Source organism: Oncorhynchus keta, chromosome 10, assembly GCF_023373465.1.
Source record: "Oncorhynchus keta strain PuntledgeMale-10-30-2019 chromosome 10, Oket_V2, whole genome shotgun sequence".
NCBI classification, from domain to species: domain Eukaryota; kingdom Metazoa; phylum Chordata; class Actinopteri; order Salmoniformes; family Salmonidae; genus Oncorhynchus; species Oncorhynchus keta.
The window spans coordinates 70075066-70102398 of record NC_068430.1 but is presented as its reverse complement, the minus strand read 5'-3'; the positions used below and the strand labels follow the sequence as shown (position 1 = coordinate 70102398).

At 44.6% G+C, this 27333-nt stretch overlaps 1 protein-coding gene across 1 annotated transcript in view; it reads right to left on the bottom strand.

Annotated features, from left to right (window-relative positions):
• The window catches only part of LOC118377999 (sodium/potassium/calcium exchanger 3-like), a 90667-nt gene that overhangs the window by 29348 nt on the left and 33986 nt on the right, over window positions 1–27333 (bottom strand). The window lies entirely within an intron of this gene.

The following is a 27333-nucleotide window of genomic DNA, read 5'->3' as shown; positions in this document are numbered from 1 at the left end:
TAAAGAGGGAAAAGAGAGAGGGGGAAAGAGAGAGGGGGAAAAGAGGGGAAAAGAGAGAGGGGAAAATAGAGAGGGGAAAAGAGAGAGGGGGAAAAGAGAGAGGGGTAAAAAAGAGAGGGGAAATAGAGAGGGGAAAAGAGAGAGGGGGAAAGAGAGAGGGGAAATAGAGAGGGGGAAAGAGAGAGGGGGAAAGAGAGAGGGGAACATAGAGAGAGGAAAAGAGAGAGGGGAAAAGAGAGAGGGGAAATAGAGGGGAAAAGAGAGAGGGGAGAATAGAGAGAGGAAAAGAGAGAGGGGGAAATTGAGAGTAAAAAAAGGAGAGAAAAATAAAATAAAATAAGAAAAAGAGCTTAAATACCTAGGTTATCCTCTCACTCCACACTTCATTCCCTCCTCTCCATTCATTCATTCTCCTTCCCTCTCCCTCCATTCAATCATTCTCCTTCCCTCCCTCTCCCTCCATTCAATCATTCTCCTCCCCTCCCTCTCCCTCCATTCATTCATTCTCCTTCACTCTCCCTCCCTCCATTCATTCTCTTTCCCTCCCTCTCCCTCCCTCCATTCATTCTCCTTCCCTCCCTCTCCCTCCATTCATTCATTATCCTTCCCTCTCCCTCCCTCCATTCATTCTCTTTCCCTCCCTCTCCCTCCATTCATTCTCTTTCCCTCCCTCTCCCTCCATTCATTCATTCTCCTTCCCTCTCCATCCATTCATTCATTCTCCTTCCCTCTCCCTCCCTCCATTCATTCTCTTTCCCTCTCCTCCATTCATTCTCTTTCCCTCCCTCTCCCTCCATTCATTCATTCCCCTTCCCTCTCCATCCATTCATTCATTCTCCTTCCCTCTCCCTCCCTCCATTCATTCTCTTTCCCTCTCCCTCCCTCCATTCATTCTCCTTCCCTCTCCCTCCATTCATTCTCCTTCCCTCTCCTTCCATTCATTCTCCTTCCTTCTCCCTCCATTCATTATCCTTCCCTCTCCCTCCATTCATTATCCTTCCCTCTCCATCCATTTATTATCATTCCCTCTCCCTCCATTCATTCTACTTCCCTCTCCCTCCATTCATACTACTTCCCTCTCTCCATTCATTCTACTTCCCTCTCCCTCCATTCATTCATTCTCCTTCCCTCTCCCTCCATTCATTCTACTTCCCTCTCCCTCCATTCATTCTACTTCCCTCTCCCTCCATTCATTCATTCTACTTCCCTCTCCCTCCATTCATTCTACTTCCCTCTCCCTCCATTCATTCATTCTACTTCCCTCTCCCTCCATTCATTCATTCTCCTTCCCTCTCCCTCCATTCATTCATTATCCTTCCCTCTCCCTCCATTCATTCTACTTCCCTCTCTCTCCATTCATTCTACTTCCTTCTCCCTCCATTCATTCCACTTCCCTCTCCCTCCATTCATTCTACTTCCCTCTCCCTCCATTCATTCTACTTCCCTCTCCCTCCATTCATTCTACTTTCCTCTCCCTCCATTCATTCTACTTCCCTCTCTCTCCATTCATTCTCCTTCCCTCTCCCTCCATTCATTCTACTTCCCTCTCCCTCCATTCATTCTACTTCCCTCTCCCTCCATTAATTCTACTTCCCTCTCCCTCCATTCATTCTACTTCCCTCTCCCTCCATTCATTCTACTTTCCTCTCCCTCCATTCATTCTACTTCCCTCTCTCTCCATTCATTCTCCTTCCCTCTCCCTCCATTCATTCTACTTCCCTCTCCCTCCATTCATTCTACTTCCCTCTCCCTCCATTCATTCTACTTCCCTCTCCCTCCATTCATTCTACTTCCCTCTCCCTCCATTCATTCTACTTCCCTCTCCCTCCATTCATTCTACTTCCCTCTCCCTCCATTCATTCTACATCCCTCTCCCTCCATTCATTATCCTTCCCTCTCCCTCCATTCATTCTACTTCCCTCTCCCTCCATTCATTCTACTTCCCTCTCCCTCCATTCATTCTCCAGGCTCCTTTCTCCTCCTCTCTTCCTTTTCTCCCTTCATCATCCCACCTCGTCCACCAATCAACAGTTTATTCATGGGCCACCGCTAACATCTGCTCCGGATTTCACCACGTTTCCACTGGAACAGCCAGCCAGACGGTCAACGTTTTGCTAGCTAGTAGCTATAGCTAGCACAACCACAGCTTCCACCAATGCTAATAGCTGCCAATACAGTGATGCTATTCCAAATCAAGTCAAAGTTTATTTGTCACGTGTGCCAAATACAACAGGTGTAGACATTACAGTGAAATTCTTACCTTCAGGCCCTTAACCAACAGTGCACATTTTAATTAAAAGAATAGGTATTAGGTAACAATAGATAAGTAAAGAAATAAAAACAACAGTAGTGAGGCTATAACAGTAGTGAGGCTATAACAGTAGCGAGACTATAACAGTAGTGAGACTATAACAGTAATGAGGCTATAACAGTAGTGAGGCTATAACAGTAGTGAGGCTATAACAGTAGTGAGGCTATAACAGTAGTGAGACTATATACAGTAGTGAGGCTATAACAGTAGTGAGGCTATAACAGTAGTGAGGCTATAACAGTAGTGAGGCTATAACAGTAGCGAGACTATAACAGTAGGGAGGCTATAACAGTAGTGAGGCTATAACAGTAGTGAGGCTACATACAGTAGCGAGGCTAGAACAGTAGCGAGACTATAACAGTAGTGAGGCTATAACAGTAGGGAGGCTATAACAGTAGTGAGGCTATAACAGTAGTGAGACTATAACAGTAGTGAGACTATAACACTAGTGAGGCTATAACAGTAGTGAGGCTATAACAGTAGGGAGGCTATAACAGTAGTGAGGCTATAACAGTAGTGAGGCTATAACAGTAGTGAGGCTATAACAGTAGTGAGGCTATAACAGTAGTGAGACTATAACACTAGTGAGGCTATAACAGTAGTGAGGCTATAACAGTAGTGAGGCTATAACAGTAGTGAGACTATAACAGTAGTGAGGCTATAACAGTAGTGAGGCTATAACAGTAGTGAGGCTATAACAGTAGTGAGACTATAACACTAGTGAGGCTATAACAGTAGTGAGGTTATAACAGTAGTGAGGCTATAACAGTAGTGAGACTATAACAGTAGTGAGGCTATAACAGTAGTGAGGCTATAACAGTAGTGAGGCTATAACAGTAGCGAGACTATAACAGTAGGGAGGCTATAACAGTAGTGAGGCTATAACAGTAGTGAGGCTATAACAGTAGTGAGGCTATATACAGTAGTGAGGCTATAACAGTAGTGAGGCTATAACAGTAGAGGCTATAACAGTAGTGAGGCTATATACAGTAGCGAGGCTATAACAGTAGCGAGGCTATAACAGTAGCGAGACTATAACAGTAGCGAGGCTATAACAGTAGGGAGGCTATAACAGTAGTGAGGCTATAACAGTAGTGAGGCTATAACAGTAGTGAGGCTATAACAGTAGTGAGACTATAACAGTAGTGAGGCTATAACAGTAGGGAGGCTATAACAGTAGTGAGGCTATAACAGTAGTGAGGCTATAACAGTAGCGAGGCTATAACAGTAGCGAGGCTATAACAGTAGCGAGGCTATAACAGTAGTGAGGCTATAACAGTAGTGAGGCTATAACAGTAGGGAGGCTATAACAGAAGTGAGGCTATAACAGTAGTGAGGCTATAACAGTAGTGAGGCTATAACAGTAGTGAGGCTATAACAGTAATGAGGCTATAACAGTAGTGAGGCTATAACAGTAGTGAGGCTATAACAGTAGTGAGGCTATAACAGTAGGGAGGCTATAACAGTAGTGAGGCTATAACAGTAGTGAGGCTATAACAGTAGTGAGGCTATAACAGTAGCGGGCTATAACAGTAGTGAGGCTATAACAGTAGTGAGGCTATAACAGTAGGAGGCTATAACAGTAGTGAGGCTATAACAGTAGTGAGGCTATAACAGTAGCGAGGCTATAACAGTAGCGAGGCTATAACAGTAGTGAGGCTATAACAGTAGTGAGGCTATAACAGTAGTGAGGCTATAACAGTAGTGAGGCTACATACAGGCACCGGTTAGTTGGGCTAATTGAGGTAGTATGTACATGAATGTATAGTTAAAGTGACTATGCATATATGATAAACAGAGAGTAGCAGCGTAAAATAGGGGTTGGGGGGAGACAATGCAAATAGTGCTAACTACTGCTAACTAAAATGCGATTTCACCACTTTTCACTGGACAGGCCAGCCAGACAGTTAGCTCAGAGTAAAACAACACAGAGAGTAGAGAGCAGGAGGAGCACGGACATATCATGGTGTGTGTGTGTGTGTGTGTGTGTGTGTGTATCTTGGTGTTTGCAGCTGGATGTGTTTAATTTTTACAGCTACGAGTGCTACACGCACACACACACACACACACCCACACGCACACTCACACACAGACCAAGACGCCTGCCCTGCCTACGCCTTTTCTGTTCTGTTTGCTAAGGAAAACACATTATTACGATGGGAAATAAACATTATAGAGAGTATAAAGGGATCTGCTCTAGGAACCAGAACCAGACAGACAGAAAACAAAAGAAAAGGAAGAAAGAGAGGGAAGGCCTTCACAGACAGAAGATAAAACCTTCTAATGACTGTTCAGATGAAGATGGGTTGTTCATTCCTACTGTAGAATTCCCATCGGGACAGGCATCACTCACACAAACACATTACACATACATTAAGTTCATGCATGAGTACATTACTACTGAAGTGCTACAATTCCACCATCCCCATTCATCTGTAACATCGAATAATGGCAAACCATAGAGTTGTATAGAGGGCGGGCACTTGGCCCAAATCCTGTTTTATCATAGGCCCCTGCTGCCACAGAGGAGGCCATTACATCTCTATGGGTGAAACTGAAAACCCAGCAGTGGGTGCTACAAAGGTAGGTAGGTATATCTGTGTGTGTGTGTGTTGTGTGTTGTGTGTGTTGTGTGTTGTGTGTATGTGTGTGTGTGTGTAGCATGGCAGAGTGTAATGGAGTCAGTGTGCCCAGACTAATGCCCATTGCCAGAGGGATACAGGCAGCAGATGCGCCCAGCCATGTCCAACACTCCACCACCCTGGCCCTCTCTACTGTGAACAGTACCACGATGCCAGATACCAACTCACAGCCAAGTACACACCCTTCCACACACATAAGGTATGAGAAATTGTGTGCATACACAATCAAGCAAGTATGCACGGACACACACACTCCCGCCAATGGCACAAACACTCTAAAGCATTGCCTGCAGAGTTTCACCCTTACAGGACATCCAATAGAATCTAAAAAACACACGGATGCACCACTAAAAGTAGAGACGGTACAGTATCTCTTCTAAAGTTATCATCTTTGTCTGACTCTGAATGGACTAAAGACAAAAAGCAGGAAGTGAATATAAACCCACCCCCCCCTCCTCCAGATGCCAATCCATCTGTACTGCCTAACAACTACTGACTTTTATGGAATTGTTGCATTTGAGATATGAGTCACCTGATTCTATTCAGTCAGTGTACAACGCCGAGGCGATAGGAGGGCCATTTCAAGAGCACAAAAGATGCCTGTGCTTTAGAAGAAAAAAGGGACAGCTGGCTTCTCCATAGTCCATCAACAGGGTGAATGTACTGAGTGTGTGTGTGTGTTCTTCGTCGGGAGAAAGCAGTAACACACCTGTATAAGGACAAAGGAGGTCAGAGAGAAAGAAAGGTAGAAATGGGACATGGATAAAGTTGTGTGTTGCAGTATGAAGGTTATCCTCTCAACAAAGGTACAGTAACATGGTGGATTAATGAGAGGAGACTCATGAAACGAGTTATCTTGTACTGTACTGTTTTGTACGCACATGCGCGTGTGCGCACGCACCGGTTCTAGCTCTGTCTTTCAAAGAGGTAAGTAACACATGACCACTCATGTCACACAGACAACATCTACATGACAGACAACATATAAATGACAGATATTAAGATCTAAATGACAGATATCACGTCATGTTAATTCTAATATTGTTATAATGTCATAATGACCATGTCAAATAAAGTTACCATAGCATTATACTACTTTATATCTATGTAACATTTAAGGGACAGAATCTGCCTTGAATGGAGTTCACATCTCTGCACTCACTCCTATTTGATATAATCAACTCCACTACTCGTGTCGGAGTGAGTGCTAGCTGGTGACGTAGCCAAGTGCAAGCCGAGGCAGCAACCCATTCCATAGCAACTGTGTCTTCTTCAGAGGGAGGGGGTTTAAGTGGCAGAGGGAGAGAGGTGCACACAAATAATACACATCTTTAACCTGGGGGCAGACTCTCACTAGCATACAGTACATTGTCCATTAGCATTGACGTGCTCTATAGATACAAGGTTGGCGGAGTGCATGTATCCGTACGACTTACCATTTTCACTAGATCCAGATGTATGTCATGGCAAGGGAATGTTGGAGGAATACAATTATATGGAAAGATGAGGTACTGCGAGTATTCATTATCAGAATAATGGCTACTGTGGGTGGAAGATATGGAAAGTGTTTAGGCCTGAACGTCAGTAAGAAAATGCATACAGTCATACAGTGGCTTGCGAAAGTATTCACCCCCTTTGGCATTTTTCCTATTTTGTTACCTTACAACCTGGAATTAAAATTGATTTTTTTTTTTTTTGGGGGGGGTTGTATCATTTGATTTATACAACATGCCTACCACTTTGAAGATGCAAAATATTTTGGGGGGGTGAAACAAACAAGAAAACTTGAGCGTGCATAACTATTCACCCTCCCAAAGTCAATACTTTGTAGAGCCACCTTTTGCAGCATTTACAGCTGCAAGTCTCTTGGGGTATGTATCTATAAGCTTGGCACATCTAGCCCCTGGGATTTTTGCCCATTCTTCAAGGCAAATCTTTAAGTCTTACCACAGATTCTCAATTTGATTGCAGTCTGGGATTTCACTCATTCCAAGACATTTAAATGTTTCCCCTTAAACAATCAAGTGTTGTTTTAGCAGTATGCTTAGGGTCAATTTCCTGCTGGAAGGTGAACCTCTGTCCCAGTCTCAAATCTCTGGAAGACTGAAACAGGTTTCCCACAAGAATTTCCTTGTGCGCCATCCATCATTCCTTCAATTCTGACCAGTTTCCCGGTCCCTGCCGATGAAAAACATCCCCACAGCATGGTGGTGGCAGCACCATGCTTCACTGTGGGGATGGTGTTCTGAGGGTGATGAGAGGTGTTGGGTTTGCGCCAGACATAGCGTTTTCCTTGATGGCCAAAAAGCTCAATTTTAGTTTCATCTGACCAGAGTACCTTCTTCCATATGTTTGGGGAGTCTCCCACATGCCTGTTGGCGAACACCAAAGGTGTTTGCTTATTTTTTTCTTTAAGCAATGGCTTTTTTCTGCCAGAGTCCAGCTCTGTGGAGTGTACAGTTTAAAGTGGTCCTATGGACAGATACTCCAATCTCCACTGTGGAGCTTTGCAGCTCCTTCAGGGTTATCTTTGGTCTCTTTGTTGCCTCTCTGGTTAATGCCCTCCTTGCCTGGTCCGTGAGTTTTGGTGGGCAGCCCAACCCTGATCTGTACTTCTCCCCAACTTTGTCCCAGTCTTAATGGTGCCGCTTGCTTGGTGGTGCCCCTTGCTTAGTTGTGTTGCAGACTCTGGGGCCTTTCAGAACAGGTGTATAAATAATGACATCATGTGAAAGATCATGTGACACTTAGATTGCACACAGGTGGACTTAATTTATTTAATTATGTGACTTCTGAAGGTAATTGGTTGCGCGAGATATTATTTAGGGGCTTCATGGCAAAGAATACATATGCACGCACCAATTTTATTTGTTTTATTTATTTGTTATTTTATAAACAACTATTTTTTTTAATTTCACCTTACCAATATGGACTATTTTGTGTATGTCCATTACATGAAATCCAAATAAAAATCAATTTAAATGACAGGTTGTAATGCAAAAATAATTGGAAAACGCCAAGGGGGATGAATACTTTTGCAAGGCACTGTATGTGTTATGGTCTATAACGTGTTATGGTCTCAACTGAAAACCCCCACAGGACATATCTCTCTCTCCAGGCTACCTTCTCCACTTTGCTAATGGCCTCACAAGACAGCGAGCGAGTGACCGACCGACCGACAGAAAGATAGAGAGAAAGAAAGAAAGAATGTGCACATCAAGAGTGTACATCAAATAGATAGGAGAGAAAGAGATATAGAGAAAAGGAGGGCAAGAAAGGACAAGAGAGCTCCTCCTCCAGGCTGTCTGAGCCTGGCCTGGAACACCATGGTAATTAGCACGAGGTTAGCTGGGTTTACTGAGGTGGCTCTAGACTTCTATTGCCTACTGGCTATAATAAATACACACACTCTGTGTTGGCTATAACACTCAGCCAGGTCATTTGTGATATAAGTCAGTATTCGACGTCCATCCATGTCTGAGGATGTCGGGAGATGACGTGGAAACCAACCACTAGGGGCACCAGTGCACATTGTTACATTCAAGTCGGTTACGGTAAAGCCTCTGATTCCAAAAATTTGAATATTTTTGTTTAAAGCCTTCCCAAACCTATACCCTTATCTTAACCATTTGGAGTTAATGCCCAAACTTAACCATAAGCTGAAACATTCTGAGTTAATGTCTAAACTAAACCTTAAACACATCGAAATTTGAGTTTGGAACAACTTACAAACATTAGATTTGAGAAACATGGATGAACGTCTAATTCTGACACGAGACTGTGAGAGCTGGTAGATAACACTGACTCCATATGGATGCAGAAGTGGACACACACACACACACACTGCCACCACCCCACTCAATTCTCTCTGCAATCATAAGCCAGTCTCCCAGTTCATTCCTCACTAAAGCTCAATCAGAGGAAGTCAATGCATCAATCAGCAATCAGACCTCAGTGAGCTGTACTCTCTCTCTCTCTCTCTATCCCTCTCTCCCTCTCTCCCTCTCTCTCTCTCTCTCCCTCTAAGTGCCCCCCCTCCCTCCTGCCTTTCTCTAACTGCCCCCCCTATCTCTCCCTCTCCCCTCTCTCTTTAACTCTCTCCCCCTCTCTCTCTCTTCCCCCTCTTTCTATAACTGTCCCCCCCCCCTTCTCTCTCTCTCTCTCTAAGGGTCTGTCTCCCTCCCTCCCTCTCTCTCTCACTCTACTGGTCTCTCTCTCCCCCTCTTTCTCTAACTGTCCCCCCTCTCTCCCTCCCTCCCTCCCTCTACTGGTCTCTCTCCCCTCTTTCCCTCCCTCCCTCCCTCCCTCCCTCTACTGGTCTCTCTCCTCCTCTTTCTCTAACTGTCCCCCCTCTCTTCCTCCCTCCCTCCCTCCCTCTAATGGTCTCTCTCTCCTCCCTCTCTCTAACTGTTCCCTCTCTCCCTCTCTCCCACTCTAATGGTCTCTCTCTCCTCCCTCTCTCTAACTGTCCCCCCCTCTCTCTGCCACTTTCTCTCTCTTGATTAATACATTGTGTCATGCTGCTTCCTCTTTCAGCCATTCTCTCTTCCACTGTCTCTTACAGTACAGACTGCAAGTATCATGACTATTGGTTTCTCCTCTCTGAAGAGATGTGGTCCTTCTGTAGCTCAGTTGGTAGAGCATGGCACTTGTAACGCCAGGGTAGTGGGTTCGATTCCCGGGACCACCCATACGTAGAATGTATGCACACATGACTGTAAGTCGCTTTGGATAAAAGCGTCTGCTAAATGGCATATATTATATTATTATTATATTATGTACAGTGTCAGATGTCAACAGATTGTAAGGGATAGTTCATCACTTTGGGAAACATGCCATGTGCTGTGTGTAGGTACTACGTGTGTGGGTACTGTGTGTGTGGGTACTGTGTGTGTGGGTACTACGTGTGTGGGTACTATATGTGTGGGTACTACGTGTGTGGGTACTGTGTGTGTGGGTACTATATGTGTGGGTACTGTGTGTGTGGGTACTGTGTGTGTGGGTACTGTATGTGTGGGTACTACGTGTGTGGGTACTGTGTGTGTGGGTACTACGTGTGTGGGTACTGTGTGTGTGGGTACTATGTGTGGGTACTATGTGTGTGGGTACTACGTGTGTGGGTACTGTGTGTGGGTACTGTATGTGTGGGTACTACGTGTGTGGGTACTGTGTGTGTGGGTACTACATGTGTGGGTACTACGTGTGTGGGTACTGTATGTGTGGGTACTATGTGTGTGGGTACTGTATGTGTGGGTACTATGTGTGTGGGTACTACGTGTGTGGGTACTACGTATGTGGGTACTGTGTGTGTGGGTACTGTATGTGTGGGTACTACGTGTGTGGGTACTGTATGTGTGGGTACTACGTGTGTGGGTACTGTATGTGTGGGTACTACGTGTGTGGGTACTGCGTGTGTGGGTACTGTATGTGTGGGTACTACATGTGTGGGTACTGTATGTGTGGGTACTACATGTGTGGGTACTGTATGTGTGGGTACTATGTGTGTGGGTACTGTATGTGTGGGTACTATGTGTGTGGGTACTACGTGTGTGGGTACTACGTGTGTGGGTACTGTGTGTGTGGGTACTGTATGTGTGGGTACTGTATGTGTGGGTACTACGTGTGTGGGTACTGTATGTGTGGGTACTACGTGTGTGGGTACTGTATGTGTGGGTACTACGTGTGTGGGTACTGTATGTGTGGGTACTGTATGTGTGGGTACTGTATGTGTGGGTACTACGTGTGTGGGTACTGTATGTGTGGGTACTACGTGTGTGGGTACTGTATGTGTGGGTACTACGTGTGTGGGTACTGCGTGTGTGGGTACTGTATGTGTGGGTACTACATGTGTGGGTACTGTATGTGTGGGTACTACATGTGTGGGTACTGTATGTGTGGGTACTGTATGTGTGGGTACTGTGTGTGTGGGTAATGCGTGTGTGGGTACTGTATGTGTGGGTACTATGTGCGTGGGTACTGTATGTGTGGGTACTGTATGTGTGGGTACTGTGTGTGTGGGTACTACGTGTGTGGGTACTGTATGTGTGGGTACTGTATGTGTGGGTACTGTATGTGTGGGTACTACGTGTGTGGGTACTGTATGTGTGGGTACTACGTGTGTGGGTACTGTATGTGTGGGTACTACGTGTGTGGGTACTGCGTGTGTGGGTACTGTATGTGTGGGTACTACGTGTGTGGGTACTGCGTGTGTGGGTACTGTATGTGTGGGTACTACATGTGTGGGTACTGTATGTGTGGGTACTGTATGTGTGGGTAATGCGTGTGTGGGTACTGTATGTGTGGGTACTGTGTGTGTGGGTACTGTGTGTGAGAGTACTGTATGTGTGGGTACTGTATGTGTGGGTACTGTGTGTGTGGGTACTGTGTGTGAGAGTACTGTATGTGTGGGTACTATATGTACTGTATGTATGGGTACTGTGTGTGTGGGTAATGCGTGTGTGGGTACTGTATGTGTGGGTACTGTGTGTGTGGGTACTGTGTGTGAGAGTACTGTATGTGTGGGTACTATATGTACTGTATGTATGGGTACTGTATGTGTGGGTACTATATGTACTGTATGTGTGGGTACTATATGTACTGTATGTGTGGGTACTGTGTGTGTGGGTACTGTATGTGTGGGTACTGTGTGTGTGGGTACTGCGTGTGTGGGTACTGTATGTGTGGGTACCATATGTACTGTATGTGTGGGTACTGTATGTGTGGGTACTACATGTGTGGGTACTGTATGTGTGGGTACTGTATGTGTGGGTACTGTATGTGTGGGTACTGTGTGTGTGGGTAATGCGTGTGTGGGTACTGTATGTACTGTATGTGTGGGTACTATATGTACTGTATGTGTGGGTACTGTATGTGTGGGTACTATATGTACTGTATGTGTGGGTACTATATGTACTGTATGTGTGGGTACTGCGTGTGTGGGTACTGTATGTGTGGGTACTATATGTACTGTATGTGTGAGTACTGTATGTACTGTATGTGTGGGTATTTTATGTGTGTGTGGGTACTACATGTGGGTACACGTGTGTGTGGGTAAGATATTAAGTTGGCTCAGTGTATCCCACAGCCTCACATGACCATACGTTCCACTGGAGATCTCTCTCTCTCTCTCTCTCTCTCTCTCTCTCTCTCTCTCTCTCTCTCTCTCTCTCTCTCTCTCTCTCTCTCTCGCTCTCTCTCTCTCTCTCTCTCTCTCTCTCTCTCTCTCTCTCTCCCTCTCTCTCCCTCTCTCCCTCCCTCCCTCCCTCCCTCCCTCCCTCCACTCCCCATCACTCCTGTCCTTCTCTGTTTCATTTATTTATAGTTGGAGCGAGGGGATGAAAAGTTGGAGAGCAAGAGAGCCACGTTCTGAGAGTCTTTAGGGAAATCCATCCATCCTGCAATCTCTGCAGTTTAAATATAGAGCGCTCCATCCATCCTTCCTCTCTCTCCCTCTTTCCTCCCGCTCTTGCTTCACTGAGAAGACGAAACACAATGAAACTAATGCCACTTCTGCATATTTCATATTGTTCACCACAACTAATATCTCCACATGTACATCAAACAGGACCTAATGAGAGAGGGTGGGTGTGTGTGTGTGTAATCACTCACTAAAATGAACGTGTCACAGCAAGTTAGCCGGCTGCAAGAGAAACCAGCCGCAATCTGAACGTGTGGGAGCGCAGTAGGGATCTGTATCGCTCTATTGGGTTCGTTAAAAGCAAGACGTGATGTGTATAATTACCGTGGCAACCGCTACATGCTTGTTAAACGTTCCATCAAGTTCATGAGGTGATTAACGATGTTGATGATGAGGTTCTCAATTTCAATTATGCAAAGCGGGAGTACGTGAGTTGTCAGGTATTATCGAAACAATTTATCCAGGGGTTCTCCTATTTAAGCAGAACTTTGTGGATAGAATTACATACAATTGTTTAAAATATGCATATATTCGGGGATAGGATTTTTTCTTCACCATGTGACCTGATCAGGACAAACTCGGGGGGCCTATATGCAGTGTATCCCAAGTCCAGTTCTCTTTCTTTAGCATTTTGATTGGAACCCTGATTGCATTAACTGGGATATTAAATTAAGCAAATGTCAAATGTGTTAACACAAACATCCCAAACATGCAAACACACTCATAACAGAGGGGAAATAGAGAGAAGAGAGGGGACCCATTCCTCTGTGTAAGCAACAGAGCAGCAGTTGCAGCAGAAAAAGCTATCCCCAAATATTCCTCCTATCTCCTCTTTTCCTCTCTTCTTCCTGATGATGTCATCTCTCCTGAGCCGAGGCCCGGGTTTGTTACGTAACTTGAGCAACGCTTGGTACGCCCGTGTGCATGTGTGTGTATGCTCCAGGGGGCTACCACGCCACCCCCCCCCCCCTCCTTTCTCTCTCGCTCTCCCCCATCTCCTCTAGTCTCTTACAATTATATAATTATTTTTAGGCTGTTGTCATGGAAACGGACGGACACACTGCTGGGGGAGGGGGGATTATGTGTAGTCATCTTGATTGGGTGGAGGAAAGGGAGAGGAGAACGGAGATAAGGAGTAAGTAACAAAGATAGAGACAGAAAGGGTGTAAAGTGAAAGAGAGAGAAGTAAAGAAGGAGAGACAACTCTGTGACATTTAAAAACATTTGGGAAGACGACAAGATGTACTGTCTGTGCCTGTTCCGTGAATTTCATGTCTCGTTTCTCTTCTACCAAACCAGTAATAGCCAGCTCCATTTGTCAAATATAATCACCGCCTTCCGTTGTTTTACGCTTTTGATTCATTAAGTCGTTTGTCAATGAAAAGTTTAAGACAAATTCTGTGTTACTGTTAACCGCCCAAGAAGCAAGAGAAAAGGAGAGAGAGAGAGAGAGAGAGAGAGAGAGAGAGAGAGAGAGAGAGAGAGAGAGAGAGAGAGAGAGAGAGAGAGAGAGAGAGAGAGAGAGAGAGAGAGAGAGAGAGAGAGAGAGAGAGAGAGAGCCTTCTTCCGCTAAAGTAAAGAGAGAGATTTGAAGGGAAGCAGACACTAACTGGGATAAGAAGGGAAGCAGACACTAACAGGGGTTTGAAGGGAAGCAGACACTAACAGGGGTTTGAAGGGAAGCAGACACTAACAGGGGTTTGAAGGGAAGCAGACGCTAACAGAGATTTGAAGGGAAGCAGACACTAACTGGGATAAGAGGGGAAGCAGACACTAACAGGGGTTTGAAGGGAAGCAGACACTAACAGAGATTTGAAGGGCAGCAGACACTAACAGAGATTTGAAGGGAAGCAGACACTAACAGAGATTTGAAGGGAAGCAGACACTAACAGAGATTTGAAGGGCAGCAGACACTAACAGAGATTTGAAGGGCAGCAGACACTAACAGAGATTTGAAGGGAAGCAGACACTAACAGAGATTTGAAGGGAAGCAGACACTAACAGAGATTTGAAGGGAAGCAGACACTAACAGACATTGGAAGGGAAGCAGACACTAACAGAGATTTGAAGGGAAGCAGACACTAACAGAGATTTGAAGGGAAGCAGACACTAACAGAGATTTGAAGGGAAGCAGACACTAACAGAGATTTGAAGGGAAGCAGACACTAACAGAGATTTGAAGGGAAGCAGACACTAACAGAGATTAGAAGGGAAGCAGACACTAACAGAGATTTGAAGGGCAGCAGACACTAACAGAGATTTGAAGGGAAGCAGACACTAACAGAGATTTGAAGGGCAGCAGACACTAACAGAGATTTGAAGGGAAGCAGACACTAACAGAGATTTGAAGGGAAGCAGACACTAACAGAGATTTGAAGGGAAGCAGACACTAACAGGGTTTTGAAGGGAAGCAGACACTAACAGAGATTTGAAGGGAAGCAGGCACTAACAGAGATTTGAAGGGCAGCAGACACTAACAGAGATTTGAATGGCAGCAGACACTAACAGAGATTTGAAGGGAAGCAGACACTAACAGGGTTTTGAAGGGAAGCAGACACTAACAGAGATTTGAAGGGCAGCAGACACTAACAGAGATTTGAAGGGCAGCAGACACTAACAGGGTTTTGAAGGGAAGCAGACACTAACAGAGATTTGAAGGGCAGCAGACACTAACAGAGATTTGAAGGGCAGCAGACACTAACAGAGATTTGAAGGGCAGCAGACACTAACAGAGATTTGAAGGGAAGCAGACACTAACAGAGATTTGAAGGGAAGCAGACACTAACAGGGTTTTGAAGGGAAGCAGACACTAACAGAGATTTGAAAGGAAGCAGACACTAACAGAGATTTGAAGGGCAGCAGACACTAACAGAGATTTGAAGGGCAGCAGACACTAACAGAGATTTGAAGGGAAGCAGACACTAACAGAGATTTGAAGGGAAGCAGACACTAACAGGGTTTTGAAGGAAGCAGACACTAACAGAGATTTGAAGGGAAGCAGACACTAACAGAGATTTGAAGGGAAGCAGACACTAACAGGGTTTTGAAGGGAAGCAGACACTAACAGAGATTTGAAGGGAAGCAGACACTAACAGGGTTTTGAAGGGAAGCAGACACTAACAGAGATTTGAAGGGAAGCAGACACTAACAGGGTTTTGAAGGGAAGCAGACACTAACAGAGATTTGAAAGGAAGCAGACACTAACAGAGATTTGAAGGGCAGCAGACACTAACAGAGATTTGAAGGGCAGCAGACACTAACAGAGATTTGAAGGGAAGCAGACACTAACAGAGATTTGAAGGGAAGCAGACACTAACAGAGATTTGAAGGGAAGCAGACACTAACAGAGATTTGAAGGGAAGCAGACACTAACAGAGATTTGAAGGGAAGCAGACACTAACAGAGATTTGAAGGGAAGCAGACACTAACAGAGATTTGAAGGGAAGCAGACACTAACAGAGATTTGAAGGGAAGCAGACACTAACAGAGATTTGAAGGGAAGCAGACACTAACAGGGATTTGAAGGGAAGCAGACACTAACAGGGATTTGAAGGGAAGCAGACACTAACAGAGATTTGAAGGGAAGCAGACACTAACAGAGATTTGAAGGGAAGCAGACACTAACAGAGATTTGAAGGGAAGCAGACACTAACAGAGATTTGAAGGGAAGCAGACACTAACAGGGTTTTGAAGGGAAGCAGACACTAACAGAGATTTGAAGGGAAGCAGACACTAACAGGGTTTTGAAGGGAAGCAGACACTAACAGAGATTTGAAAGGAAGCAGACACTAACAGAGATTTGAAGGGCAGCAGACACTAACAGAGATTTGAAGGGCAGCAGACACTAACAGAGATTTGAAGGGAAGCAGACACTAACAGAGATTTGAAGGGAAGCAGACACTAACAGAGATTTGAAGGGAAGCAGACACTAACAGAGATTTGAAGGGAAGCAGACACTAACAGAGATTTGAAGGGAAGCAGACACTAACAGAGATTTGAAGGAAGCAGACACTAACAGAGATTTGAAGGGAAGCAGACACTAACAGAGATTTGAAGGGAAGCAGACACTAACAGAGATTTGAAGGGAAGCAGACACTAACAGGGATTTGAAGGAAGCAGACACTAACAGGGATTTGAAGGGAAGCAGACACTAACAGAGATTTGAAGGAAGCAGACACTAACAGAGATTTGAAGGGAAGCAGACACTAACAGAGATTTGAAGGAAGCAGACACTAACAGAGATTTGAAGGGAAGCAGACACTAACAGAGATTTGAAGGGAAGCAGACACTAACAGACATTTGAAGGGAAGCAGACACTAACAGAGATTTGAAGGGCAGCAGACACTAACAGGGATTTGAAGGGAAGCAGACACTAACAGAGATTTGAAGGGAAGCAGACACTAACAGAGATTTGAAGGGAAGCAGACACTAACAGGGATTTGAAGGGAAGCAGACACTAACAGGGATTTGAAGGGAAGCAGACACTAACAGAGATTTGAAGGGAAGCAGACACTAACAGAGATTTGAAGGGAAGCAGACACTAACAGAGATTTGAAGGGAAGCAGACACTAACAGAGATTTGAAGGGAAGCAGACACTAACAGAGATTTGAAGGGAAGCAGACACTAACAGACATTTGAAGGGAAGCAGACACTAACAGAGATTTGAAGGGCAGCAGACACTAACAGGGATTTGAAGGGAAGCAGACACTAACAGAGATTTGAAGGGAAGCAGACACTAACAGGGTTTTGAAGGGAAGCAGACACTAACAGGGTTTTGAAGGGAAGCCGACACTAACTGGGGTTTGAAGGGAAGCCGACACTAACTGGGGTTTGAAGGGAAGCAGACACTAACAGGGGTTTGAAGGGAAGCAGACACTAACAGGGGTTTGAAGGGAAGCAGACACTAACAGAGATTTGAAGGGAAGCAGACACTAACAGGGGTTTGAAGGGAAGCAGACACTAACTGGGGTTTGAAGGGAAGCAGACACTAACAGGGGTTTGAAGGGAAGCAGACACTAACAGGGGTTTGAAGGGAAGCAGACACTAACAGGGGTTTGAAGGGAAGCAGACACTAACAGGGGTTTGAAGGGAAGCAGACACTAACAGGGGGTTGAAGGGAAGCAGACACTAACAGGGGTTTGAAGGGAAGCAGACACTAACAGGGGTTTGAAGGGAAGCAGACACTAACAGAGATTTGAAGGGCAGCAGACACTAACAGAGATTTGAAGGGCAGCAGACACTAACAGAGATTTGAAGGGCAGCAGACACTAACAGAGATTTGAAGGGCAGCAGACACTAACAGAGATTTGAAGGGAAGCAGACACTAACAGAGGTTTGAAGGGAAGCAGACACTAACAGAGATTTGAAGGGAAGCAGACACTAACAGAGATTTGAAGGGAAGCAGACACTAACAGAGATTTGAAGGGAAGCAGACACTAACAGAGATTTGAAGGGAAGCAGACACTAACAGAGATTTGAAAGGAAGCAGACACTAACAGAGATTTGAAGGGCAGCAGACACTAACAGAGATTTGAAGGGAAGCAGACACTAACAGGGGTTTGAAGGGCAGCAGACACTAACAGAGATTTGAAGGGCAGCAGACACTAACAGAGATTTGAAGGGCAGCAGACACTAACAGAGATTTGAAAGGAAGCAGACACTAACAGGGGTTTGAAGGGCAGCAGACACTAACAGAGATTTGAAGGGCAGCAGACACTAACAGAGATTTGAAGGGAAGCAGACACTAACAGAGATTTGAAAGGAAGCAGACACTAACAGAGATTTGAAGGGCAGCAGACACTAACAGAGATTTGAAGGGCAGCAGACACTAACAGAGATTTGAAGGGCAGCAGACACTAACAGAGATTTGAAGGGAAGCAGACACCAACAGAGATTTGAAGGGAAGCAGACACTAACAGAGATTTGAAGGGAAGCAGACACTAACAGAGATTTGAAGGGAAGCAGACACTAACAGAGATTTGAAGGGAAGCAGACACTAACAGGGTTTTGAAGGGAAGCAGACACTAACAGAGATTTGAAGGGAAGCAGGCACTAACAGAGATTTGAAGGGCAGCAGACACTAACAGAGATTTGAAGGGCAGCAGACACTAACAGAGATTTGAAGGGAAGCAGACACTAACAGGGTTTTGAAGGGAAGCAGACACTAACAGAGATTTGAAGGGCAGCAGACACTAACAGAGATTTGAAGGGCAGCAGACACTAACAGGGTTTTGAAGGGAAGCAGACACTAACAGAGATTTGAAGGGCAGCAGACACTAACAGAGATTTGAAGGGCAGCAGACACTAACAGAGGTTTGAAGGGCAGCAGACACTAACAGAGATTAAAAGGGAAGCAGACACTAACAGAGATTTGAAGGGAAGCAGACACTAACAGGGTTTTGAAGGGAAGCAGACACTAACAGAGATTTGAAAGGAAGCAGACACTAACAGAGATTTGAAGGGCAGCAGACACTAACAGAGATTTGAAGGGCAGCAGACACTAACAGAGATTTGAAGGGAAGCAGACACTAACAGAGATTTGAAGGGAAGCAGACACTAACAGGGTTTTGAAGGGAAGCAGACACTAACAGAGATTTGAAGGGAAGCAGACACTAACAGAGATTTGAAGGGAAGCAGACACTAACAGGGTTTTGAAGGGAAGCAGACACTAACAGAGATTTGAAGGGAAGCAGACACTAACAGGGTTTTGAAGGGAAGCAGACACTAACAGAGATTTGAAGGGAAGCAGACACTAACAGGGTTTTGAAGGGAAGCAGACACTAACAGAGATTTGAAAGGAAGCAGACACTAACAGAGATTTGAAGGGCAGCAGACACTAACAGAGATTTGAAGGGCAGCAGACACTAACAGAGATTTGAAGGGAAGCAGACACTAACAGAGATTTGAAGGGAAGCAGACACTAACAGAGATTTGAAGGGAAGCAGACACTAACAGAGATTTGAAGGGAAGCAGACACTAACAGAGATTTGAAGGGAAGCAGACACTAACAGAGATTTGAAGGGAAGCAGACACTAACAGAGATTTGAAGGGAAGCAGACACTAACAGAGATTTGAAGGGAAGCAGACACTAACAGAGATTTGAAGGGAAGCAGACACTAACAGGGATTTGAAGGGAAGCAGACACTAACAGGGATTTGAAGGGAAGCAGACACTAACAGAGATTTGAAGGGAAGCAGACACTAACAGAGATTTGAAGGGAAGCAGACACTAACAGAGATTTGATGGGAAGCAGACACTAACAGAGATTTGAAGGGAAGCAGACACTAACAGAGATTTGAAGGGAAGCAGACACTAACAGACATTTGAAGGGAAGCAGACACTAACAGAGATTTGAAGGGCAGCAGACACTAACAGGGATTTGAAGGGAAGCAGACACTAACAGAGATTTGAAGGGAAGCAGACACTAACAGGGGTTTGAAGGGAAGCAGACACTAACAGGGTTTTGAAGGGAAGCAGACACTAACAGGGGTTTGAAGGGAAGCCGACACTAACTGGGGTTTGAAGGGAAGCCGACACTAACTGGGGTTTGAAGGGAAGCAGACACTAACAGGGGTTTGAAGGGAAGCAGACACTAACAGGGGTTTGAAGGGAAGCAGACACTAACAGAGATTTGAAGGGAAGCAGACACTAACAGGGGTTTGAAGGGAAGCAGACACTAACAGGGGTTTGAAGGGAAGCAGACACTAACAGGGGTTTGAAGGGAAGCAGACACTAACAGGGGTTTGAAGGGAAGCAGACACTAACAGGGGTTTGAAGGGAAGCAGACACTAACAGGGGTTTGAAGGGAAGCAGACACTAACAGGGGTTTGAAGGGAAGCAGACACTAACAGGGGTTTGAAGGGAAGCAGACACTAACAGGGGTTTGAAGGGAAGCAGACACTAACAGGGGTTTGAAGGGAAGCAGACACTAACATGGTTTTGAAGGGAAGCAGACACTAACAGAGATTTGAAGGGAAGCAGACACTAACAGGGTTTTGAAGGGAAGCAGACACTAACAGAGATTTGAAGGGAAGCAGACACTAACAGGGTTTTGAAGGGAAGCAGACACTAACAGAGATTTGAAAGGAAGCAGACACTAACAGAGATTTGAAGGGCAGCAGACACTAACAGAGATTTGAAGGGCAGCAGACACTAACAGAGATTTGAAGGGAAGCAGACACTAACAGAGATTTGAAGGGAAGCAGACACTAACAGAGATTTGAAGGGAAGCAGACACTAACAGATATTTGAAGGGAAGCAGACACTAACAGAGATTTGAAGGGAAGCAGACACTAACAGAGATTTGAAGGGAAGCAGACACTAACAGAGATTTGAAGGAAGCAGACACTAACAGAGATTTGAAGGAAGCAGACACTAACAGAGATTTGAAGGGAAGCAGACACTAACAGGGATTTGAAGGGAAGCAGACACTAACAGGGATTTGAAGGGAAGCAGACACTAACAGAGATTTGAAGGGAAGCAGACACTAACAGAGATTTGAAGGGAAGCAGACACTAACAGAGATTTGAAGGGAAGCAGACACTAACAGAGATTTGAAGGGAAGCAGACACTAACAGAGATTTGAAGGGAAGCAGACACTAACAGAGATTTGAAGGGAAGCAGACACTAACAGAGATTTGAAGGGCAGCAGACACTAACAGGGATTTGAAGGGAAGCAGACACTAACAGAGATTTGAAGGGAAGCAGGTACTAACAGGGGTTTGAAGGGAAGCAGACACTAACAGGGTTTTGAAGGGAAGCAGACACTAACAGGGGTTTGAAGGGAAGCCGACACTAACAGGGGTTTGAAGGGAAGCAGACACTAACAGGGGTTTGAAGGGAAGCAGACACTAACAGGGGTTTGAAGGAAGCAGACACTAACAGAGATTTGAAGGAAGCAGACACTAACAGGGGTTTGAAGGGAAGCAGACACTAACTGGGGTTTGAAGGGAAGCAGACACTAACAGGGGTTTGAAGGGAAGCAGACACTAACAGGGGTTTGAAGGGAAGCAGACACTAACAGGGGTTTGAAGGGAAGCAGACACTAACAGGGGTTTGAAGGGAAGCAGACACTAACAGGGGTTTGAAGGGAAGCAGACACTAACAGGGGTTTGAAGGGAAGCAGACACTAACAGGGGTTTGAAGGGAAGCAGACACTAACAGGGGTTTGAAGGGAAGCAGACACTAACAGGGGTTTGAAGGGAAGCAGACACTAACAGGGGTTTGAAGGGAAGCAGACACTAACAGGGGTTTGAAGGGAAGCAGACACTAACAGGGGTTGACCATTCCCCTCTGTAAAACAAAGGGTTTCCCATCTGGCATCTAACTGTTCAGGGAGACACTATGAAAGTCCATGTCAACATTACTAAGGGTGAATAGGAGACAACCAGTAGAAGTTTCTTATAGAACCAGGATTGTGAGCTTGATTACCATTTTGGGCATATACTATATCTGTATAACATGTTAACTGAGTCTCCATATCATTAATTATAATTGCATCAAATTGTAACATAATTAGTTGTTGTTGCGGTGAAGCCTCATTAATGTATAGGTGTATAATAATAATAATGATAAATAACCGAGTTAATGAATTCTTCGCTAACTAGCTCTTCTTAACAGGACATCAAGTACTATAGATTTACTATAGACACACTCACACACACACACTCCTATCAACCATCATCAGCTGCTGGAGGTGATCCAGCCAATTAAGAGTTGTGCATTTCGGAATCTCACAGTCCTGAATAATAGTGCGTGTGTGCCTGCGTGTACAAGTTTCGGCATCTGACACTGCAGGATAATTATGCACGGTGGGAGATGTTGTTTTCGTGTGTGAAAGGAAAAACACACAAAGTACACAAAAAACAACCCCCAAGTGACGAGGTTTGTGTAGTCACTTCCTTTAATCCTACTGTCTAATTGCTTGGCTAAGACATGTTGTTATCGACGAGAACGACGGAAGGAAGATAGGGAAGAGAGGAAGAGTTTTTAAAGGAGTAGCGGTTTAGGCCCGTCTGTTTGAAGAAGGTCTTTGAAAGGGACAGAGTTTTGGAACTTGAGACGAGGGAGATTTGGTTGAAAGATCTTCAATAGTGCCAAGTTGACCCTGAGGTGAATTGAAAATGTTATCAAATTCATCTTCTGGTCTTTGAAGCGATGTTAAAATCTAGACTAACATATATTCACTATCATCAAAACGGAAATCTAAACCACTGAAACTGATATGGCACCATAGCATCTATAGACCTACTCCTTTCTAACCTCAACAAAGGGAATATGTTGATTGAAGCATGATCCAAACTAGTCGCTCCAGAAATTCATTGGTTCGCTAATTCCTTCCGGTCCTTTTTTTCTTATTTCTCAAAAAGACAGAGAGAGGATGACAGAGATATGGAGGGTAAGAGAGAGAATGAGACCCAAGGCAGTAGTCTTGATTCAAACCTATGCCGACACATCTACATATGCATGCAGGAGGCTGTGGCCTAAACCGCTAGACCACTTGTTCCTTCCAATCCTCTAACACTATGGATAAAACACAGATTCACATTGCCCGGCCTACAGTACTGTATCCCTGTACGCCTGGTAGATTAACAACAGCCTCAAATAACCCTGAAGTAGGCCAACCATCCAACACGCTTTGTCCTACACACGCACACACACCAATCCATTTCACTGGGACTGGCGAGAAGAGGAAGAGATCTTGAATCAGTTCGCAGTCTGTTAAAATCCGCCGTTGCAGAATCCCATAGGGTCACAGCAGAGCAGCAACGGTGTTTGTGATTTGATGTTGATCACTCCTACACAAGGTCTATGGCAACGTACCCAAACGGCACCCTATTCCCTTCACAGTGCACTACTTCTCACCAGAGCTATATGGCCCCTGGTCAAAAGTAGTGCACTATATAGGCAGTAGGGCATTATTTTGGACGCAGCCTTTGTCTTTAACTTTGTCTTTTATTGTGGAAGAGAAAAAAAATGATGACGAGATCCGGAAGCCCATAAGGCTCTATTCAAAAGAAGTGCACTCAAAATAGAATAGGGTTCCATTTGGGACACATCCTGTGTCTTCTATTGTCAAAGAAAGAAAGAAACGGAAATACGAGCCGAAAGCACTGCTGCTTAAAATATGACATACATCACCAGGATAAAAATAGGCTCTGAACTTCAGCCCCATGCACCATATGGCTGCGTTGCAAAGCATTCTGGGGAATTGACTTGACGCGTGGGGGAACTAGAACATCGTAGAAGAGAGATGGTGTTAGAACAAGGACAAGGGAAAAGTGATAGAATAGCACGAACAGCATCTCTCTCATGCACAGGTCGACAAAACAAAGGGTTAACGGAGTTGTGTTGTGACAAAAGTCATCGTACCCTAGCCGTGCAGACTCATCACCTGACATTTAGTATGGTTTGGGGTTATTGAGGACAACAATGACAAAAACAACATCATTAGAGTCTATACAGAAGTTTTCAGTGTTGGATTAAAATGACGCTTAACCTTGTTATTTCACGCTCTCCGGAGCCAGGCTCATGCATGTGCACCGTGCACGGACGCTCATGTGTGCATCCTGGTTGTGCACGTGGAGGGTTAGGGGCCTCCTCTCAACACATGCTCAGCAGACGCTGACGCGTGGTGACACATTGCGTGTCGTGAGTGGAGCTACCTTGCTGAGTAATGTGACATTTAAGGTCTCCTGCTTTCGCTCGCTGTGGTGCATCGCACACGCACAATCTGTGCTGAGCAAAACAAGATGCGTGTGTGTGCCAAACCACATTTTGTCTACAGCATGAAACCTCCACTTCTGAACACATATCCTCTACTATTTCCCATAGTAATGCCTTCCTGCAGTTGTATGTTACATTTGTAGTGCTGAACGATTAACCGAAATGCCGGTTATTTTTTGTTTTTTTAAACAACTATTTGACCTATGTCTATTCAATTATTAGATTATTTTTTATTTTAACTCATTGCTCCGCAGTTTCTCTAGAGATAAATGAGATCACGCCTGAACTGTTCAATGTTGTAGGGAGTTGTAGTTTCCAACAGGCCAATGTACCACATAGTTTAGGGCAGAAAACGTGATAATTAGCTACAATGACCATAATCCATTGCGAGGCTACTTGTCCGGGCTGTGTTTCTTTTACGCCTGCTATGTAAGAGACAGAAGAATGCGTGATCAACAGCCGTAGAAGTATGCCTAATTTACTTTAAAGAACTACAAAATAGTGGGTTCTTTCAGACAGCATAGGCAGCAGCTCTATAGAGATGATGACTTGGAATGACATAATAAAGTCATCAAATTAAACAAATGTAATATACACAACTGAAATATTGATAAAAGTAAAGTAATGTGAATGAAGGTTAATAGGTGATAAGCAGTAGTGGACAGTCACTACCATCATGGGACTTTTATTTATTGTTTTATTATGTGCTGTTACAGCATTTAACCCACCCGATTTTAATAATCGAAATCGAAAATGTTGATACTTTTTTAATAATCAAACCGAGTTCAAAAAGCACTAATCACTCAGCACTATCCTATACTAAAGTCGTGGCCAAAGGTTTTGAGAATGACACAAATATTAATTTTCACAAAGTCTGCTGCCTCCGTTTGTATGATGGCAATTTGCATATACTTCAGAACGTTATGAAGAGTGATCAGATGAATTGCAAAGTCCCTCTTTGCCATGCAAATGAACTGAATCCCCCAAAAACATTTCCACTGCATTTCAGCCCTGCCACAAAAGGACCAGCTGACATCATGTCAGTGATTCTCTCGTTAACACAGGTGTGAGTGTTGACGAGGGCAAGGCTGGACATCACTGTCATGCTGATTGAGTTTGAATAACAGACTGGAAGCTTGAAAAGGAGGGTGGTGCTTGGAATCATTGTTATTCCTCTGTCAACCATGGTTATCTGCAAGGAAACACGTGCCATCATCATTGATTTGCACAAAAAGGGCTTCAAAGGCAAGGATATTGCTGCCAGTAAGATTGCACCAAAATCAACCATTTATTGGATCATCAAGAACATCAAGGAGAGCGGTTCAATTGTTGTGAAGAAGGCTTCAGGGCGCCCAAGAAAGTACAGCAAGCGCCAGGACCGTCTCCTAAAGTTGATTCAGCTGCGGGATCGGGGCACCACCAGTACAGAGCTAGCTCAGGAATGGCAGCAGGCAGGTGTGAGTGCATCTGCACACACAGTGAGGCGAAGACTTTTGGAGGATGGCCTGGTGTCAAGAAGGGCAGCAAAGAAGCTACTTCTCTCCAGGAAAAACCTCAGGGACAGACTAATATTCTGCAAAAGGTACAGGGATTGGACTGCAGAGGACTGGGGTAAAGTCATTTTCTCCGATGAATCCCCTTTCCGATTGTTTGGGTCATCCAGAAAAAAGCTTGTCCGGAGAAGACAAGGTGAGCGCTACCATCAGTCCGGTGTCATGCCAACAGTAAAGCATCATGAGACCATTCATGTGTGGGGATGCTTCTCAGCCAAGGGAGTGGGCTCACTCACAATTTTGCCTAAGAACACAGCCATGAATAAAGAATGGTACCAACACATCCTCTGAGAGCAACTTCTCCCAACCATCCAGGAACAGTTTGGTGATGAATAATGCCTTTTCCAGCATGATGGAGCACCTTGCCATAAGGCAAAGTGATAACTAGGAGGCTCGGGGAACAAAACATCAATATGTTGGGTCCGTGACCAGGAAACTCCCCAGACCTTAATCCCATTGAGAACCTGTCTTCAATTCTCAAGAGGCAGGGTGGGCAAACTAAACCCCACATATTCTGACAAACTCCAAGCATTGATTATGCAAGAATTGGCTGCCATCAGTCAGGATGTGGCCAAGAAGTTAATTGACAGCATGCCAGGGCGGATTGCAGAGGTCTTGAAAAAGAAGGGTCAACACTGCAAATATTGACTCTTTGCATCAACTTCATGTAATTGTCAATAAAAGCCTTTGACATTTATGAAATGCTTGTAATTATACTTCAGTATTCCATAGTAACATCTGACAAAAAATATCTAAAGACACTGAAGCAGTAAACTTTGTGAAAATTAATATTTGTGTCATTCTCAAAACTTTTGGCCACGACTGTATAGTATCCTATACTATCCAATACATTTGTAATGTGCTTCTTACAAATGCTGTATCTTAAGAGGACCATTCTTTAAAATGTTCAGTGTGATAGGCTGCCTACTATGATCTTATGGAAGCGTACAGTTGTCAAAATCAACTTTTAAAATAGCAACTGGATGATGTTACTAGATGACATGGCGTCATACCCTGGTTGTTCTGAACAGAAGGAGCCTATGTTGGTTTATTGGGAAGAACATTTGCTGCAGCACACGCACCTGAATGCACTCTTGGCTCCTTTCTATGCGTACCAAAATTACAATCTGTTTCTCTGAATTGCCTTGTGAAAGCCCAACACTGTAATATCATATTTTATAACTTAGCTAGTCATGTTGGCAAGTGAACGGCGGGGATGCCGGGTTGTGTTCCAAACGAAACAACTACAAATGTGCTTGTTCTAGTTCCTCAACGGCGCAGCTGCACAGCAGCCACACAGAGACACCACCTAGTCCTCTCACTCAAACCCTTGTCGTGTTTTTGTCTTATGTTGCACCTACCCCACATTTGCCAGGGACAGTTTTATCATGTTACTGAATGTGTCCAGAGTATTTTCACATTTCGTTATCAACAAATGCGGCAAAAAGTACAATAAATGTAATGTTTGGATTCAGTCTCGTGTCAGTCTGGTGAACTGTTGTGTGCTCACCTTTGGTCTAATAATTTCCCCATGATCTCCAAACTGTTCCCTTTCAATTGCTACCATGGTTATGCATATGCTTTTCATATTTCTTCTGTAAGAAACATATCAATTTAGCCCCCATCCGTATAGGCCAATTCCCAGTGTAAAAGTGAACAGGTTATAATAGGTAATAATATAAACA